Source organism: Tamandua tetradactyla, chromosome 3 (assembly GCF_023851605.1).
Source record: "Tamandua tetradactyla isolate mTamTet1 chromosome 3, mTamTet1.pri, whole genome shotgun sequence".
Classification (NCBI taxonomy): Eukaryota; Metazoa; Chordata; class Mammalia; order Pilosa; family Myrmecophagidae; genus Tamandua; species Tamandua tetradactyla.
Window position 1 is genome coordinate 14,076,681 of NC_135329.1, and position 10,413 is coordinate 14,087,093.

Consider the following 10,413-nt stretch of genomic DNA (forward strand, 5'->3'; position numbering starts at 1 on the left):
AACACAGGTTCTGATTCAGCAGGTCTGGGATGGGCCTGAGATCCTGCAGTTCTGACATGCTCTCAGGTGATGCCAATGCTACTGATCAGTACCACGGCTCTGATAACAGATGTCACACGCAGGTGTTAGTAACTCATTATACGGCATTAACTTCTGTGACAAACACTGCTACCTGCATACCCAGTATCCATTCTCTTCCTATTTTATAGAGCCCTGATTTTGTTCGGCAGGGCAAAATGCCAAACTAAAATTGTTCAATTCCCTAGTGTCCTTTGCGGACAGGAGTGACACAATTTTGGCAAAAGAAGCTGTTCTAGTTTGCTAGCTGCCAGAATGCAATATACCAGAAATGGAATGGCTTTTAAAAAGGGAAATTTAATGAGTTGCTAGTTTAAAGATCTAAGGCCGAGAAAATGTCCCAATTAAAACAAGTCTATAGAAATGTCCAATCAAAGGCATCTGGGGAAAGATACCTTGGTTCAAGAAGGCCGATGAAGTTCAGGGTTTCTCTCTCATCTGGAAAGGCACATGGCGAACGCAGTCAGGGCTTCTCTCTCAGCTGGAAGGGCACATGGCAGACACAGCGTCATCTGCTAGCTTTCTCTCCTGGCTTCCTATTTCGTGAAGCTCCCCGGGAGGCGTTTTCCTTCTTCATCTCCAAAGGTCGCTGGCTGGTGGACTCTCTGCTTCATGGTGCTGCAGCATTCTCTGCTCTCTCTGAGTCTCTCATTCTCCAAAATGTTTCCTCTTTTATAGGACTTCAGAACTAATCAAGACCCACTCAGATGGGTGGAGACATGTCATCCCCTAATCCAGTTTAACAATCGTTCTTAACTAAATCTCATCAACCAGGGAGATGATCCCATCACAGTCCCAAATACACAGCATTGAATAGAGACTATTCTACCTTTAAGAAATGGGATCCATATTAAAACATGGCTTTTCTTAGGGGGCATACTTCCTTTCAAACCAACACAGAAGCATAAGTAGAACTCTCTGGAGAAGGCATCCTTTCTTGTTTTAAATGGCAAAACCTCTGGAGGAGAAGATTTAGACTCTGTCTTAGTTTTGGTATTTTCTCTTTTTCCTGGCATCTGAAAAGTAGGACAGACACATGGAGGTATAGCAACTATCTTACTACCATGATGTTGAAAACCACAGATGCAAGACAGAAGAACTGGAGGAAGCAGCCCGCAAGGTCCTGCATGCCACGTGCAGCTGGCCTTCCAATGCCTCAAGTGCCTCCCTTCAGTTTTATCATTACCTGCTGTTTCATTTAGGCTTCCCTAGAAGTAGCCCAGAGATAAGAGTTTGGGTTTTGGTTTGGGAGTTGATCCCATGAGATACCATCATAGAGTGGCAAGTGACAGGGAAGGGAAGGAGGCCTATAATGGTGTATCATCAAATCAATTATACAGTGGAAAACTGGAATTTCATCCCACCTATGCATCTGGGAGACAGTCTAGAACATATGTTAGAATTATCCCACCAAGGGGTGATGAACCTGGGGTATGAACCCACTAAATCCCCTCTGTCCTTGTGGGATGCCTGTTTCTGTGGGACAGTAGTTCTCCAGCATTCCAGCCTGCTCAGCACATAGGCCAGAAAATGCCCAAGGACTGAGAGTCAGGGGTGCCTGCAGGAAGTGGTATGAAACTTAAAGACAGATATGGAGGAGCCGGGCACTAGCAGCACCTGCCATACCTGCGAAAACAAAATCCATACTCTTACCCCAAACACAATTCTGACTGATAACTTCCTTAAGAGTATTCTGATTTTAAAAGAGGTCCTCATCCCCAACATACAAACAGACTTCACACTGAACTATATATCTGTAATGGCAGGCTCCAAGGCAATATGCTTAGAGGCAGGAAGCTTTTCCCAGCAAACTTGAAAACACACTCCAGGCATCCACCTCCTCTGCCAATGGGAGCAGCCAGCAGGCCTCTACAGGGAATCTGATACAACACCCAGAGCTTATAAATATGTTATTCACACAGAATATTTTCCCACATAGTCTGGGTTTTATTTTCTTAGTTGCTGGGCAAATCAAAGAGATTTTCAATGAGTTCAAGAAAAAGCATTCTCCAGGTAGGGAAAACTCCTATCTTTCTAAATAATTAACATCCTTATGAATGACCTAAAAGATAAAATAAGAAGAAAGTTATTCAGAAAGGCACATGGTACTAAGCTGAGACAAAGGTAGAAATGCTAGGAAAGATTAAAAGGTCATGTCCATTAAGTTCTTGAATGTGGAAACTGGAAGAGACTGCAGAGAGATCGTCTTCTAGTCTTTCATAGCCCTTTGCCTGACTTGGGAGAAGTGAAATCAGCGTGGAAAGGGGGAGGACCCAAGTTTCAGGGCTGCACTCCACTGCCCATCCCTGCCCTTTGCACAGCACATGTCTAAGAGCTGGCCACAGCCAAAGCAATACAGGCTGGAGATGTAGCAGGGCTAGAATTTCAAAGGTCAAATGACTTCGAAGAAAACCTCAGCAGAAAAAGTATGCATCACTGGGGGTAGGAGACAGCAGTAGCTGAATGATGGAGCCACCTCGCCTCAGCTCACCCAAGGAAGGCACTTTAGGGAGGCCAAGCCAGCATCCTACCAGAACAGAAAAACAATGAGCCCAGGGCCATGGAGAGAAAAGTGGATGGCTTTCTCTTTAAAGAATTTTGGGAACTTTTCAGTCTTAAATATTTTCAAGTCAGGTTTCCACACAGCTGAAGGGCATGCAATTAAGCAAATCCTTTTGCAAAAGAAGAGTAAACATTTTGTTTCCTTAGTGTTGTACAATGATGGGGTTGTCCCTCTCAAATCTCCAACCCAGTCCCCCTGGGGTGAGCATCACTTTTTTCCTGCTTGTCTTTGGCCTCTCACTTAACCTCTTCTAGTTCCAATTCCCTTATCTATAAAGTGGCATACACCTACCCCATCCGTATCTCAGGGTTGTTGTCAAAGCCAAACAGAAGGATGATCACAGATAAGCAATAATTTATAGAATGAAAATAAGTTTAAAATACTATCACTAGGAATACCATTCTACCCTAAGTATATCTGGGTTTGTTTTCTATACAGTATTGTTGTTTGTGATAAATGTGACCTGTGATAATCTAATGTGGCAGTTAGATTAAAGTTCATAATATGAAAATAAATTTGGCACAGTTCCTGACACATAATAAACATTCTATATATGCTGGCCATCATTGTCATCACCATCACCACCATCATCGCCATCGCCACCACCACCATCTTTGCCATCACCACTATCACAATCATCAATCCACCACCACTACCATCATCGCCATCACCACCACCACCGCCATCACCATCACTACTACCACAACCATCGCCACCACCACCACCATCACAACCACCGCCATCACCATTGCCGTCAATGCCGCCACCACCAACACCAACACCGCCACCACCATCACCATAACACCACCACCATCATCACCATCAACACCACCACCATCACCATCATCACAATCATCACCACCACCACCATCACCACCACCACCACCACCACCACCATTGCCATCACCACTATCAAATCATCGCTATTGCCACCACCAATACCATCATCACCATCGCCACCACCATCACTACCACCGCCACCACCACTGTCATCACCACCAACACCGCCATCGTCATCACCATCACCACTAACATAATCATTGCCACCACCACCACCATCACCACCACCACCATCATTGCCATCACCACCATCATCGCAACCACCACCACTACCATCGCCATCACCACAACCATCACCACCACCACCACCATCGCCATTACCACCACCACTACTGTCACCATCACCACCACCAGTACCATCACCATCACTACCTGCAGCAGCAGCATCAATATCATCATGCATGGTTTATTTTAAACTATAAATGTCCTAAAGTGTGAAGATTCCCTTTCCTTGATTCATGGGTATATGGCTGCATGTATTTTTTTTTCAATCCAATCTCTGAGCCACCAAACATTAATAGAAAATTGAATAGTAAGCCTCTCTCTGATACCCTGTGAGGTTTTTTCCTCCAAAAGGTGAGTAACAAATGGATGTGAGATTACCTTGAAAACCAAATTACATATTGTTACTGCTTTTGCCTAATTTTCAGTTTTGTTGACAGTCAGTATTTATACTGGTATTGTCACCACCAAGCCTGGGGAGACAGAGATCTGTACACTAAACTTGTTCAAACTAACAACCATGGAGAAAATTTGTCATTAGACCTGGAGCCAGCAAGTGTAGCTCATCCACCTATGCACACCCCCATCTCTCCCTCCCAATGTAGATGCTGGTATAGGCCTTAGTAGTCTGGTCAAACCCTCCTTATTATGGATGGGGAAACTGGGGCACAGAAAACTAAAATAACTTGCACAAGAATACACAGATAATTAGAGGTAGGGAACAGGATCAGAACTCATGCATGCTTTAACCCGAAAGCAGTGTCCTTTTCACTACCTGGTGCCACTTCTTCTTGGTATTAGATGGTACTGTCAAAGCCTTGGCAAGAAGTATGGAGATGAAGGAAGCCAGGAGCAGATGGAAATTAGCTGGCCAGAGTGAAGATGAAACAAACATGGAAATGAGCCCCAGAACCAGATAGAGATAGGCATGAAACAAGGCAGGAACTGAGAGTTCATGTCCAAAGGGTAGGCAACAGACGGAGTCAAAACCCAGCTGGCAGTGACATCTAGCCAAGCTGCTCAGTGGCCATTACTTGGGAGCCAGACTCATAGAGCTTTCTGTATCACTGGTTCTTCCATCCCCAGGACATCCAGCCTTGACCTGGAGTCATTGCATTCTGAAATATAAAGGATTGTCTTGATTGATAATGCTATTTTGATGATAATTGTTCCAACCTCACCTTTCTATAGGGTCTTGCCTGATGAAGCATATATTAAAGGAGGAAACTACAGGCCAGGGGTGAAGATTCCCAAAATCATGAGTTTAAAAGCCTAGAAAAATGGAGCAGGATTTTTCTCCCTGATTGCGGGGTACAGAACAAACAGGTCCTTAATGAAAACAGGTTTTGTTTCTCATGGGACAAACGAGTGTGCCTTTAAAAAGAAATCTTCAAAGTCAAGCCCTTTTATCCTGAGCCAGACATAAAGACAGTTCACCACTGTGTGGAAGACCAGGTTCCCTACCCACTGGTATCCACTGAGAATAATAACAGCTCACCCTTGTGAGGATAAGTGCAGGTTGTGCAATGGCACTAAGGCCAGAAACACCATTACCTGATCAGAGAGCAGCAAGAACAGGTGAAGCACAGAATAGGTGCCATGGAGCAGTAGTGAGAGGGACTGGAAAAGTAGGCTGGACATAGGCTCCTAGATGGCTGTGCAAGTAGGCAGGGTTGTTGGATTCTGTCACAACAGATCTCACAACGACCCTCTGAAGTACTTAAACTGGCTTTATTTTGTTTCACTTTTAAATTTCCATCTCACAAATGGGTAGCCTACCTCTCCCCGGGCTACATGCCAAAGTCCCTATCTATTGAGTGACGGAGCCAGGATATGAACCCAAATGGTCTGACCACAAATCCCACCACTTTTTTTTATTCTGAAATGCAGCAGATGCTAAAATTTCAGTGTTCAACAGGTCAGATCTTAGAAACCAGTAGCCAGCCATACTGTGAGGCAGAAAGATAATTCAGCACAGTTCTACTAAAATGCCTCCCCTGACTCTTCCTGGAGAAAATGACCAGATAAAGGCCTCAAATCTTGCCTGGCTCCACTTGAGTTGGGCTTTACAAGGGCTTGATTTATTAGTGTTATGGGATGCAAAATGAGATGCTGATAGCCCTGGGAGGAGCCCACTGCCTTCCCATTCCAGATGTAGCGGTGCCTGGCAGACTCATCAGATAGCAGCTGGGGGAGTGTGCACGCAATATTACCCCCAGCAGCCCCAGATTTCTTCTGAGGTCCTGCTCTATTTTTGTAGAATTTTAAATAGACATGAAGAAACCCCAAAAGGTGTTCAGGGGAACCAAATCATGAAGAAGAGGCCTTAGGGAGATGGGTCACAGAGCTACAGTGCTCTACTTAAGCTGTGCTCTTTTTTGGTTTATTGGATACCTTTTCTGTATTCAGTTGTTCTACATGAAGATGTAAACACAACTAGCAAGGGATTCAGTCTGTATGTGTGCATGTGTGTCTGTTAGGCAGATGAAATGAAGGGAAAACCAAAGTATTAGAAGAAAGAAGAGAGGAATCTTTTCCCTTCTGATCTATCACTAATTGACCATATCCCTGAGATCCTCTTCACATCAGTCAATATAAGAACAATCCTTTCCAGGTGTGTTAGTGTGCTAATGCTGCCAGAACGCAATATACCAGAACCGGTTTGGCTTTTACAAGGAGATTTATTAATTTACAAGTTTACAGTTCTAAAGCCATAAAAATGTCCAAACTAAGGCATCCAGATAAAGATGCCTTGACTCAAGAAAGGCTGATGCAACCTCTCTCCCTAAGCCAACTTGGCAGGTAAACTCACTGCCCTCTCCCATACATGGGACATGACTCCCAGGGGTGTAAATCTCCCTAGATATGTGGGACATGACTCCCAGGATGAGCTGGGACCTGGCATCACGGGATTGAGAAAGCCTTCTTGACCGAAAAGGGGAAGAGAGAAATGAGACTAAATAAAGTCTCAGTGGCTGAGAGATTTCAAACAGAGTCAAGAGGTTATCCTGGAGGTTATTCTTATGTGTTATATAGATATCCCTTTTTAGTTCATGGTGTATTGCAATAGCTGGAAAGAAGTACCCAGTTTTGAGCTGTGTTCCAGTAACCTTGACTCTCGAAGATGATTGTGTAACAATATAGCGTGTATAATGTGACTGTGTGATTGTGAAACCTTGTGTCTGATGCTTCTTTTACCCAGGGGTATGGACAGATGAATAAAATAAATAAATAAATAATGGGGGGGATACAGGGTAAAATAATTTGGGTAGAATGAAATACTAGTGTCAATGAGAGGGAGGGGTAAGGTGTATGTGAGATATGAGTTTTTTCTTTTTATTTCTTTTTCTGGAGTGATGCAAATGTTCTAAACATGATCATGGTGATGAATACACAACTATGTGATGAAATTGTGAGCCATAGATTGTACACCTTGTGCAGAATGTATGTGTGTGAAGATTTGTCAATAAAAATATTGTTGAAAAAAAAAGAAAGGCCTATGGCATCCAGAACACCCCTGTCAGCTCAGAAGGCACATAGCTGGCATGTGCTGGTCTTTTGGCTTTTGGTTTCAAAAGCTTCCCTGGGGGCATTTTCTTTCTGCATCTCCAAATGTCTCTGTCTGTGTCGACCCTGAGCTTTTTCCAAAACGGTTCCCTCTTAAAAGACTCCAGTGAGTAGATTAAGACCCACACTTGGGTGGGTCACATCTCCATGGAAACAACTTATTCAAAAAGATTCCACTCAACAATAGGTCTGTCCCTATAAGACTGGATTAGGATAAAGAACATAGCTTTTCTGTGATACATATCAGTTTCAAATTGGCACACCAGACAATGGTCCTTCAAAGAAAGAGGAATCAATACACCCAGAAACATCAAATTAGACTGCAGCAGCCTCAGGAAAACTGTGGAGTTTGTCTTATGAGCCCCCCTTCTTCTTGCAAGGTCCCCCTCACAGACACTTATGGGACTCCACGGCCTTTCCTTCAATCTACCCTCCAATTTAGTGTTCCAAAGGCCCTCACAGAGCATCTAATAAGAACCTCCACCCAAGACAGGAATATACCCACACCCTATTGAGAGAGAGAGTCTTTCAGCTTCCAGTAGAGTACTATGCTCCCAGTTGAGAGCAGGGAGGGGGCTTACTTTACCACTTTCTTCCAACTGCTGCCTGTCCCCCACATGCTCCTTTAAGGCAGGGGTCAGAAAAGTATAGCCATGAGTCAAATCCAGCCTGCCACCTGCTTTTGTAAATAATGTTTTATTGACACGTAGCCATGCCTATTGAACATCGTCTATTGCTGCTTTCATACTATGGCAGCAAAGGTGAATTACTGACAAAAATTGCACAGCCCACTGAGCCTAAAATATCTACTATCTGACCCTCTAGAGGTAAAAGTTTGCCAAACTCCACTCTAAGAGATAAAGGATGGTTTTCTTACTTTGCACTGAAATCTGCCCTCTTGGTCATAGCCTTTTTCTCCCTGGGGTGCCAAGGGAGGCTATATCCTCCTCCATCAGACAGCTCTACACCCTCCTCCATCAGGGAGCCCTTTGGCTATGTATGGTCAGCCCTTATGGTTTGCTCTTGATTCTCCCTTCCCCAGTCTGAGAACCCCTTCCTTGTTCAGTCACTATTTGTACTCTCTACCATCCACATAGAGGCTGGGTCCTGCTCTGCATTCTGAGGAAGCCATGCATTTCTCATGCCCTCTCCCACCCCTCCCCTAGCTCTGGCCCAGAAATCTTTGGGTTCTTTTCTTTTTAATCTTGGGTTCTTAAACTTAAGTACTTAAACATATAGATGTAGCCTGTATTTATTCCACCATCAATTCCCTTTACAAAAGAGCCTGTCTGTTGAGGTTTGCATAGCCTATTAATCAATTCATAGCCTCCAGCCAACTGGATAGGGTAGCAAGTACATGTAGACAAGAAGGAAAAAAATATGTTCAACTCAGTTTGGCTGAATTTTAGAATCAATGATTGCTGTAGCCAAAAAAGACCTTACAGACCAATTCCTTTATTTGACAGATGAGTGAGCAGAGACCTAGAGAGCTTACAGAACTTGCCCGAGGTCACAAAACAGCTGTGGTGGGAATTAGACCAGAACTCAGGAATCCTGACTCCAGGATTCCTCTCTCCATTGGGCTTTCTTTCCATCTGGCTAATTTCCTTAGAGTCACAGTGAAAATGTTTGAGTGTCTTAGTGAAAATCTGGGGGCAGAGGATGGTTAGAGATTTCTTATACTATATTGTCCTAGATCCAAAGGATTCTCCTTCATCTCACCTTCCTACCCTACTTTCTGAGGCTCCAGAGTCAGGCTCAGGAAGTTCAAAAAAATGTGTCAACACTTATATAATTGATATACCAAGCATTCTGACAACTGCTTCTACCTTGATCGTCTCATTTAATGGTTACTACAACCTTGAAATAGACATTATTATTATCATCCACATTGTATGAATCTGAAAATAAAGCTTTTAAGAGCTACCTGAATGGTGATTGGTGGAATCTGACTCCAGAGTTAGAGACCTCAACCCCGTACCCTCCTGCCTTCCACTTATTGAGACTTCACTGAGGCTTATCTATGGCATTGCATGGAGTCAAGTCTTTTCACAGAGGCGGTTGAATCTATAAAACATTACTTGGTTGTCCTCTCCCTAATACTTTTCTTCTACTTTCATGCTCAATCAGCAACTACTAAAGTTCTGTGATGGACCCATTACAATTCTACTTCTCCTCTTTCTGTTTCTCCTCTTCTTCCATTTTTTTCTCTTTCTTTTAATATCTTAGATCTGCCAGAGGCCAGCACAAATATTGCTAGCTCAGATAGGAACTGGCAGGACTAAAAGTTTTGTTCCTCTTTGGGATTCTGTTCTACTAAAAGTAAAAGATGATGCTATCAATCCTCCCTCCTTTAGCAGGTACCTTGCCCTGACCTTTGAGGAAAGGGACAAACCCAGACCCTGAGTTCAGATCAGCTCATAATGGCCATTTCTGTGTCATGAACTCTGAGTGATGTCAGGAAGACAAAGAGAAATTATATAGTCCTTGATTTCCTGAAGTATGTGACCTGGTCAGACAGAAAAACACACAAACATAGTTTAAAGCAATGTGGTATACAGGGCAAATCACGAAAGCCCAGAGGGGGGACATTCAGCTCAGCCTAGTGAGAGGTCCAGGCAAGTTCCAGAGAGAGAAATGTTTTTGTTGGGTATTTGGGGACTAGTAAAACCCATCCAAACAAGGAAAGGGAACAAAGAGGATCTAACAGGCATGGACTCTCAGCCTGGAGCCCACTAAGGGTCTGAGAAAACTCTTGGGCCTATTTATGGGGTGAGACTAAGGTTCCTTTACTCGGTTTCTTTTCAGCTATAATAGCCATTGCTTAGTGAATTTTTATTATTTATCTTGTGCCCCTTATATGTTATCTCACTTAATCTTCAGAACAAACTACTGGTAGGTAGCATTAACCATTATGTATAGATAATCAAGGCTTGGAGAAACTAAGTTCCTTGTCTGAATTCATACAGACAGGAGGTGATTGAGGTGGAGTTAGAAAAGTATCTGTTCTGACTGGGAAGCCATGCTCTTAACCTCTACACTTAACCCTCTCTGGAAGAGTGTGAGCTTCTCTCTCAACCAACCTGGGACATACAGTTTCACTCAGAGCATTCATAAGAGTGGGGGTTGGGGGTCAAATATGA

General features: G+C 43.6%; 1 long non-coding RNA gene across 2 annotated transcripts in view; it reads right to left on the reverse strand.

The window, feature by feature from the left end:
- LOC143677037 (uncharacterized) overlaps positions 1–9,644 on the reverse strand; it is a 79,411-nt gene extending 69,767 nt beyond the window's left edge. For both annotated transcript variants that reach the window (XR_013172355.1, XR_013172356.1), the window contains exon 1: positions 9,198–9,644. This is a non-coding gene — a long non-coding RNA (uncharacterized LOC143677037). The remainder of the gene's footprint in view (positions 1–9,197) is intronic.
- Between the last annotated feature and the right edge of the window lie 769 nt (positions 9,645–10,413).